Raw genomic sequence first — 8,410 nt, 5'->3', positions numbered from 1 at the left:
AACAGTTTTGGACATATGAGGTTTCCACCCGACAGAGATGAAATAGGAGTAACGAGAGATGGCAGAGAGGATAGAGGTGGAGAGGCATTAAAAGAGGCGAGGGGGAAACGATGCGGAAATGGAAAGAAGAGAGGAAACACTGAGAAGAGACATGAGAGAGAGAGATGATGATAATAAACAGGTTGGAAAAGGAGGAGAAGAGAGGGGGCGAGTTAAGATGAATGACGAGCAATCACGCTTTTATCAGCTGTAGATTTTAGTCAGAGTGTGTGTGTGTGTGTGTGTGTGTGTGTGTGTGTGTGTGTGTGTGTGTGTGTGTGTGTGTGTGTGTGTGTGTGTGTGTGTGTAAAGGTAATATCTACTTATCCCTGAATCTCATCAGAAAACCTCACCCTAGTCCCTCACACACACACACACACACACACACACACACACACACACACACACACACACACACACACACACACACACACACACACACACACACACACACACACACACACACACACACACACACACACACACACACACACACACACACACACACTCTAGCATAATTCCCTTTACTATTGTGTGAAGAGAAAGAAAGGCAAAAATGGAAATCAGCTTCATAAATCTCCTTCTCTCTCTCTCTCTCATTCCCACCATCACCATCTCTCTTGCTTTCTCTATGACTATTACTGTATTTATCTGCATCTCTCTCTCTCTCTCTCTCTCTCTCTCTCTCTCTCTCTCTCTCTCTCTCTCTCTCTCTCTCTCTCTCTCTCTCTCTCTCTCTCTCTCTCACAGAATAGAATGGTTAATTAGTTATAATTCATCATGGGAGAGAAGGGATTTGGAATAATGTGTACCATCCTTTCATGTAATTCAATTTGCCTTTTATAAACCATTGATAAACGCACAAGCAATAGGCAGACAACAAGCGTCAGACTAGCCAGCTAGCCACAACAAACCCAGCCATAAGGAGGAAGTGGCTACAAGACACTAAACAGCACATATTATGTATGAAGAGCATTTTGAAGAGAGACATGTGTTTCACACAGGCGGAGAGAAGCAGTGTTGCCAGAAATAAACAGACAGGTCTACGATAACAAGCCCAAACGTATCTAATCTAATCTATTACTTGAACCACTTTAACCCTATATACATCGGCTATTTTGATCTGCTATTCTAGATCGGCTTATTAAAAGTTTGACTTCCAATGATGTGTTTTTGACTGGTTTTCAGTGTTTACGCTAGATGGCACTCTTCGCTAACCTATGAGTCACCATTTGACTCAACAGTGAAGCAAAAAAACAGCCACATTCACTACCATTCTAATGGATTTGGAAAAAAGCAGTTTTCGCTGCATTCTGTTGCTTTTTGGCAAAAACAACCTACATTCAACTGCCAATAAAAACAAATCTCGGATACGTCTTTTAAAGCGATCGGTGAATGGATCGTTGTGAAGAAGAATATTCTATGATTTTTCAAAGCTTAGTGAAAACGCTGGCAAGGTCATCATTAGCCGACACAAAGGACAATTAAGACAAGTAACATTACTTATTAATAGCCTACTAGGATTGCCACATCAGTCCTGTAAAAAAACTGTAATGAGTAAATCTGGGCTCAGATTACAGAACTTTTAAAATCTTAAACGATTTGGAAATCTGGTAGCATCACACACAACAGGATAATCTTATAAGATTCCCTCATAAGATTATCTTAAACTACAGGATTCTAAAATCGTAGGGCATCACACAATAGTGTGAGCCCACCTTAAGCCATATTTATGCAGAGGAAAACTCGGAACAGCTATTTTTACTTAAGTTTATGTTCAACATTTGAAGGGATTCCAGGTTAGTGTGTTAGCCAGCTTTGTGAATTAATTGTGATTAATTGTGATAATATTACAAAAAGAAGAAATATAAATTTAGGACGTAGCAGCATATTCTCGACTGAAAATGATCATACTCTGGATGTGACATAACCACTTAAAATAAAGTGATGTTCAGGTTATGTGCAATAACAACTTTGACAACTTTTTCTCAAGAAATACTTTCTTATATCATGTCATGTAGAGCTTTCAAAATGTCTCTCACAGTACAATGTGAGTGTCAAAACTTATACCATATCATACAAGGCGTCTGAAACTAATTGTCACAATGCGATAGAACAGTGGTTCTCAACCAGTGGTCCAGGGACCACCAGTGGTCCTTGAATGGACCCTTATAGATCTTTAACTCATGAGAGCGTAAAATGAAACCAAATGGACTCTCACGGGTCCATTTGGTTTCATTTTACACTCTCATGAGTTAAATTATTGTTAAACATCTGCATTACTTAATTAAAGAATTGTTATTTTGATCAACGTCTGCCTGTTTATCTCTCCTATGGTACCACAACAATATTGTGGACAACATCTTATCCAACGATAAAGTATTCTAAAGTCTTGGGTCTGAGAGGCTAGATCTCATCAAACGGTGGTCCGTGGCTCAAATGCCGAATAAATAATGGTCCTTGGTATGAAAAGGGTTGAAAACCATTGCGATACAAGAGTAGATTCTTAACCAATAAACATGTGCTTTGTCTAAAGTATGTGATTGGTCCAATTACATTTAGGAACACTAGAAGCTGTCTACATTTCATTAAGCAATACTAATGTATGCAACACTCGAAGATACTCAGATTCCTGGACATTTTGTGTCCTTTTCTTCCTGGAAAGACAACAAATTTCATTGACTGCCCAGGCGAATGCTGGACACGTGGCTTGGCAAACCTATATTCGCCAGGCAATGTCATTAGTACTGCGAGTGAACCAAGCTTGATTACATCCCTTCATTGAATCGTAGTGACAAGAAATATACACAACCTCATGGCCAAGAATAAAGAATCAAGGTTTACAGTGGTGGAAAAAGTACTCAAATGTTTTTCTTAAGTAAAGTATCAATACTGCAATGTAGAAATATTATGTTACAAGTAAAAGTCCGGAATTAATACAAAAGTATTGGTATCAAAATATACTTAAAGTACAAAAGTAAAAGTACTCATCATGCAGAATGTCCCATTTCACAAGTTTTCAAATGTATAAAAATCTTTTGAAAATAGCAGATCTACAAGTTCACAATGCGTCGCATCGCGATGCATTGTGAACTTGTAGATCGGCTATTTTCAAATGGCCGAAATGTATAATATAGGGCTGAAGTGGGTATTGTATGTTTTGTGATAATAATGAAAATCCACAAAGTAACTAGTAACTAAAGTTTTCAAATAATTGTAGTGGAGTAACAGTACAATCTTTTACAAAGTGAAAATTCCTCAAAAGTGTACTTACAGTAAGTAGAGTACTTGAGTAAATGTTCTTAGTTACTTTACACCACTGTTTGTCAGTACTCTTACAGGTACAAACAAGCAGCAGAATGTGTGGAAAGGTCTGCAATACTGTCCAACATCAACATAACAATAATACTAAAGCTAATGATAATAAGATGAGAAACAGCTCCATGATGAATTATTATAGCATGAATTACAAATCTCAGTCATGACTATGCGCCTATATGATGTCATAACGGTGACTGTGCACACTCATGATATCATATTAGTGTCTATGGAACCTAGTCATAGCGATGATGACCATGCAACCTCATAATTGTGACCACCAGAGAATGTCATAGCAAAGCCTCCATTTTTTATGTCCAAAATAAGGACACCAGATTGAAAGTAGTTAAAATATTTGTTGGGGTATATAATTTGCCTTTGTACTGGGAAATGAGTAGTGATGAATATAATGAATAAAAAAACATAATTCATAACATATTTTTTTGTATAGCTGTATACAGTATATTGCAATAATAGTGTGTTGCCCAAAAAATAATCCCAAGGCAAACCTGGACGCATCTGTGTCATTTTAGATTTCTTTGGGCTATTCAAAAATAGCAGATCTACAAGCTCATAGCGTGGCACAGAGTGCCACGCTATGAGCTTGTAGATCTGCTATTTTTTTAAATTTGTGCAAATCTTTGAATATATATATTTCTTTAAAACAATAGAATTTAGCTCAAATCTTTGAATCCATTTATTTTGTAACTAAAATCTTTGCTTCTCGGGATTCTACAAATGTCTACTATAATGTCTTCTAAATCCTAACAGTTTTTTGAAAAAACTTATGTTGCTATAATATCAGTGGTTCTCAAACCTTTTTCATGTCAAGGACCCCCAAAATGATATGTATTTGGCCGCCAAAATATTTTGTTCCGGAGACCCCCAGAAGCACAATTGGAGTAAAAAAATGCACTTTAAAAATATATATATATTCAAAGATTTGTACAAATTTTCACGATTTTTCAAAAAAATAGCAGATCTACAAGCTCAGATCTACAGCAGATCTACAAGCTATGAGCTTGTATATCTTGTATATATATATATTTTTTAATAGCCAGAGAAATCTAAAATGACACAGATGTGTTCCCGGTAAATAAATAGATAAAAAAAATTATGAAAATACAACAGCATATCGTTGCTGTCGGGGAACAACCTCTCATCTCCATAATATTCTAACTTTTTTTTTTTATCTTGTAGATCTGCTACTTTTGAATTTGAATCCTGAAAAGTAACAGTTTTGGACAATATGAGGTTTCCACCCGACAGAGACGATATAATACATCAGACAGCAACACATATAAGTTAAAATGATGTTTGAAATGTTTATATCTTTGGATTTGATATCGCACATCTCGAGGTTCTTGTCAAATAATTGAATCAGCTGGATTCGATTAGCACTGCAACGAAGTGGTATTGCTAACAAGCTTCCTGTGGACATTTCTTAGTAACCGTGCCGATTTAAAAACGGTTGCACGTTGTACGATAACATATCCAAAGATTGAAAAAAAGATTGAAAAAACTGAGCAATATCGCTTTAACAACCTACTGTAACACATGAGGAAATAGGTGACCCTGCAAAGTCTGTGTATGTTGTAAAATAAGGAACACTAGATAGAAACAAGCATCAACCATCCATAATCTCTGTAGTATACACGGTTTGGAAAAGACCAGGGGCTTGTTTTTAGGGAGACGTCAGGGGCTCAGGACGCAATAACAGAGGGGGTCCGGAGAAGAAGATACTGTACAAATCGCCAAGTTAACCCATTAAGACCGGGAAAGCGTCTGTGTCATTTTTAGATGTCTTTGGGCTATTCAAAAATAGCTAATCTACAAGTTTTGTGCAAATCTTTTGAATATATATTATTTTTTAAAGCGTACATTTGTAACTCAAATCTTTGCTTCTGGGGATTCTACAAATGTCTTCTAAATCCTAACAGCTTTTGGAAAAAAACGTATGTTGCTACATCAGTGGTTCTCAAACCTCTTCATGTCAAGGACCCCCAAAATGATATGCATTTGGCCGCAGACCCCCCCATCTCAAAATATTTTGTTCTAGGGACCCCCCAGAAGCAGAGATTTGAGTTACATATGTTCGCTTTAGAAAATATATATTCAAAGATTTTGAAAAAAGAATCACGATTTTTAAAAACAAGTAGCAGATGTAGATCTGCTATTTTTGAATAGCCAAAGTATAAAATAATGGTTATAGCTAAAAAAAACTAAAATGACACAGCTACATTCCCGGGTTGAATGGATTAAGATTCAGAACCACGCTCATGTTGAAACAATCAATTACCCCATAATTAGATGGCTTATTAGCCCGTTCCCTTGGTGAGAAAAAGAGACAGAGATAGGACTTATAGACTTGTGAAGAAGGGAGGGGCAGAGGCAATGGCAGAGGAGCAGGCCACAGACTAGGTCACTGTACAGAGGAGAGAGGTAACCTTGTGGTCCAGCCTTGATCTGTCTCCCTCCTCCTTAAACCAGCCTCCTGAGGCTAATGGGCTTATAAAGGGTTCTGGCTTAGAGGAGACAGAAGGGGATATGACAGTGCAGTTTGTCAGTGGTGGAAAAAGAGCTCATATTTTTTTACTTAAGTAAAAGTAGCAATACCGCAATATACAAATACTCTGTTACAAGTAAAAGGCCTGTGTTCAAAACGCTACTTGAGTAAAAGTACAAAAGTATTGGCACCAAAATATACTTAAAGTGCCAAAAGTACTAAAAGTACTAAAATGTTTGAAAATAGCAGATCTACAAGCTAACAACGCGTCGCGATGCGACGCGTTGTGAGCTTGTAGATTGACTATTTTCAAATAGCCTGTGTATAAAATAGGGCTAAAGTGGTTAATTTATGTTTTATAATATAATCATTTATATCCGCAGAGTAACTAAATTAGTAACTAAAGTTATCAAATAGTTGTAGTGGAGTAAAAGTACAATATTTGCCTCTGAGATGTAGTGGAGTAGGGCTCTATGTGAGCATCCCACAAAGTCAGATTCCTTGAATCTGATTGGACGATAAGAGCTAGTTATCCGGCCTCCTTCCTGCATACTGCACAGTAAAATCCTCGGTGTTCATTTGATCCATTTGCAACTCTGAGAGTGTGCAATTTGGGGATCCAATTTGGTTACATTATTTGCATACTTTCAGAGTTAAATCAACACTCTGGATTTTGCAGGGTAGGTTTTTTTTTTTAAAGGCATAAGAAGGGAGTGTCTGAGGATGGGAGAGAACAGGAGAGAGGGCAGAGATGGTTCGAATGCAGATAATGTTACTATGCAGCAGAGAGTAACCCAAGATTCCTTCTCACAAACCTGCCATAATGAGGCAGGTTTTTTTTTAGAAGGCTCTGCTCGATGCGAGAGTTGATAGAAAGGACAGAGAGCTGCTGCTGCTGGATTACAGAGAAAAGAGGAGGGGGGGGGGGGGGCTGCAGCTGGTTTAGAGCAACCTACAGTACAGTAGGTTATCAGCAGTGGTGTAAAGTAACTAAGTACATGCACTCAAGTGCTGTGCTTAAGTACAATTTTGAGGATTTTTTTTTACTTTACTGGAGTATTTCCAATTTTCAGTTCTTTTACTTCTACTCCACTACATCTCAGAGGCAGATATTGTACTTTTACTCCACTACAATTATTTGAAAACTTTGGTTACTAGTTACTTTGCAATTATCAATTATTATATAATAAAAACATACATTAACCACTTTAGCCAAACATTTTAGTACTTTTACTTTTTGTACTTTTTAAGTACATTTTGATACCAATACTTTTGTACTTTTACTCAAGTAAATTTTGAATTCCAGATATTTACTTGTAACGGGGTATTTCTACATTGCATTATTGATACTTTTACTCAAGTGAAATATCTGAGTACTTTTTCCACCACTGGTTATCAGCAAAGTGGAGATGGAACTCTGTGCCACGTTTGAGTCCTGTCATAACGAGGCACATCGTTGGCTCCTAACTGTGCTGTACGACAACTCCCCAGTGCAATGCAGGGGGCCACGCCTCAGGCTGCATGAGGAGAAGGACTGAACGCAGGGGAACTCTCCTCTCCACATATACTTCTCACACACACACACACACACACACACACACACACACACACACACACACACACACACACACACACACACACACACACACACACACACACACACACACACACACACACACACACACACACACACACACACACACCTCACAGTACAGTACTTCAGGTGGTAATTAGCCACACAGAAGCTACTCAAGTTAAAGTCAATACGAAACCGTCCAACCCAAGTCTGTTCATATCATTTTGATCCGTCATCAAGCCATCAGCTTCACCCCAGCTGATGGCTTGGTCGTACTGAGAGCAGTTAGGGGGTCAAGTGTTTCGCGACACATCCGGAGGGCGATTTGGTGACCTTCCGATCACCCCAGACGGCCTCTCCATCAACTCGGCTACTATTCTATTGGATCTATTAGCTTGTTTATGCATTCTAGCACATTCTGGTGATTATATAGCAATTTCTTCTTGCTTGTGGGGACCACATTGATTAAATTCCATTCTATTTGATAGTCAGACGGTGTTATTGAGCCACTGTTGGCTCTGTAACCCTTCAGAAAACACAATGATGAGGCAGATCGTTAGCATTCTTGTCCTCTAGCCACTGGGAAGAAGACCGGTGAGGTGAGAAAGGGAAGAATAGAGACCCTGGTGTGAATGGTTATGTCCTCCACCTCCAGACAGCCATTAAACCTACCATTGTCCTGGGATCAAATCCAGGCTTCCATAATCTTCTCTTCTGTCTCAGTTTTTCTACCGTCTGTCTCTCCTACACTGTCTCCCTCTCAGCTTTCCTACCGTCTGTCTCTCCTACACTGTCTCCCTCTCAGCTTTCCTACCGTCTGTCTCTCCTACACTGTCTCCCTCTCAGCTTTCCTACCGTCTGTCTCTCCTACGCTGTCTCCCTCACAGCTTTCCTACCGTCTGTCTCTCCTACGCTGTCTCCCTCACAGCTTTCCTACCGTCTGTCTCTCCTACGCTGTCTCCCTCTCAGCT

The sequence above is a fragment of the Gymnoscopelus braueri genome, assembly GCF_963280865.1.
Source record: "Gymnoscopelus braueri genome assembly, chromosome: 19".
In the NCBI taxonomy this organism is placed as follows: Eukaryota; Metazoa; Chordata; class Actinopteri; order Myctophiformes; family Myctophidae; genus Gymnoscopelus; species Gymnoscopelus braueri.
This window is presented reverse-complemented; position numbering follows the sequence as displayed.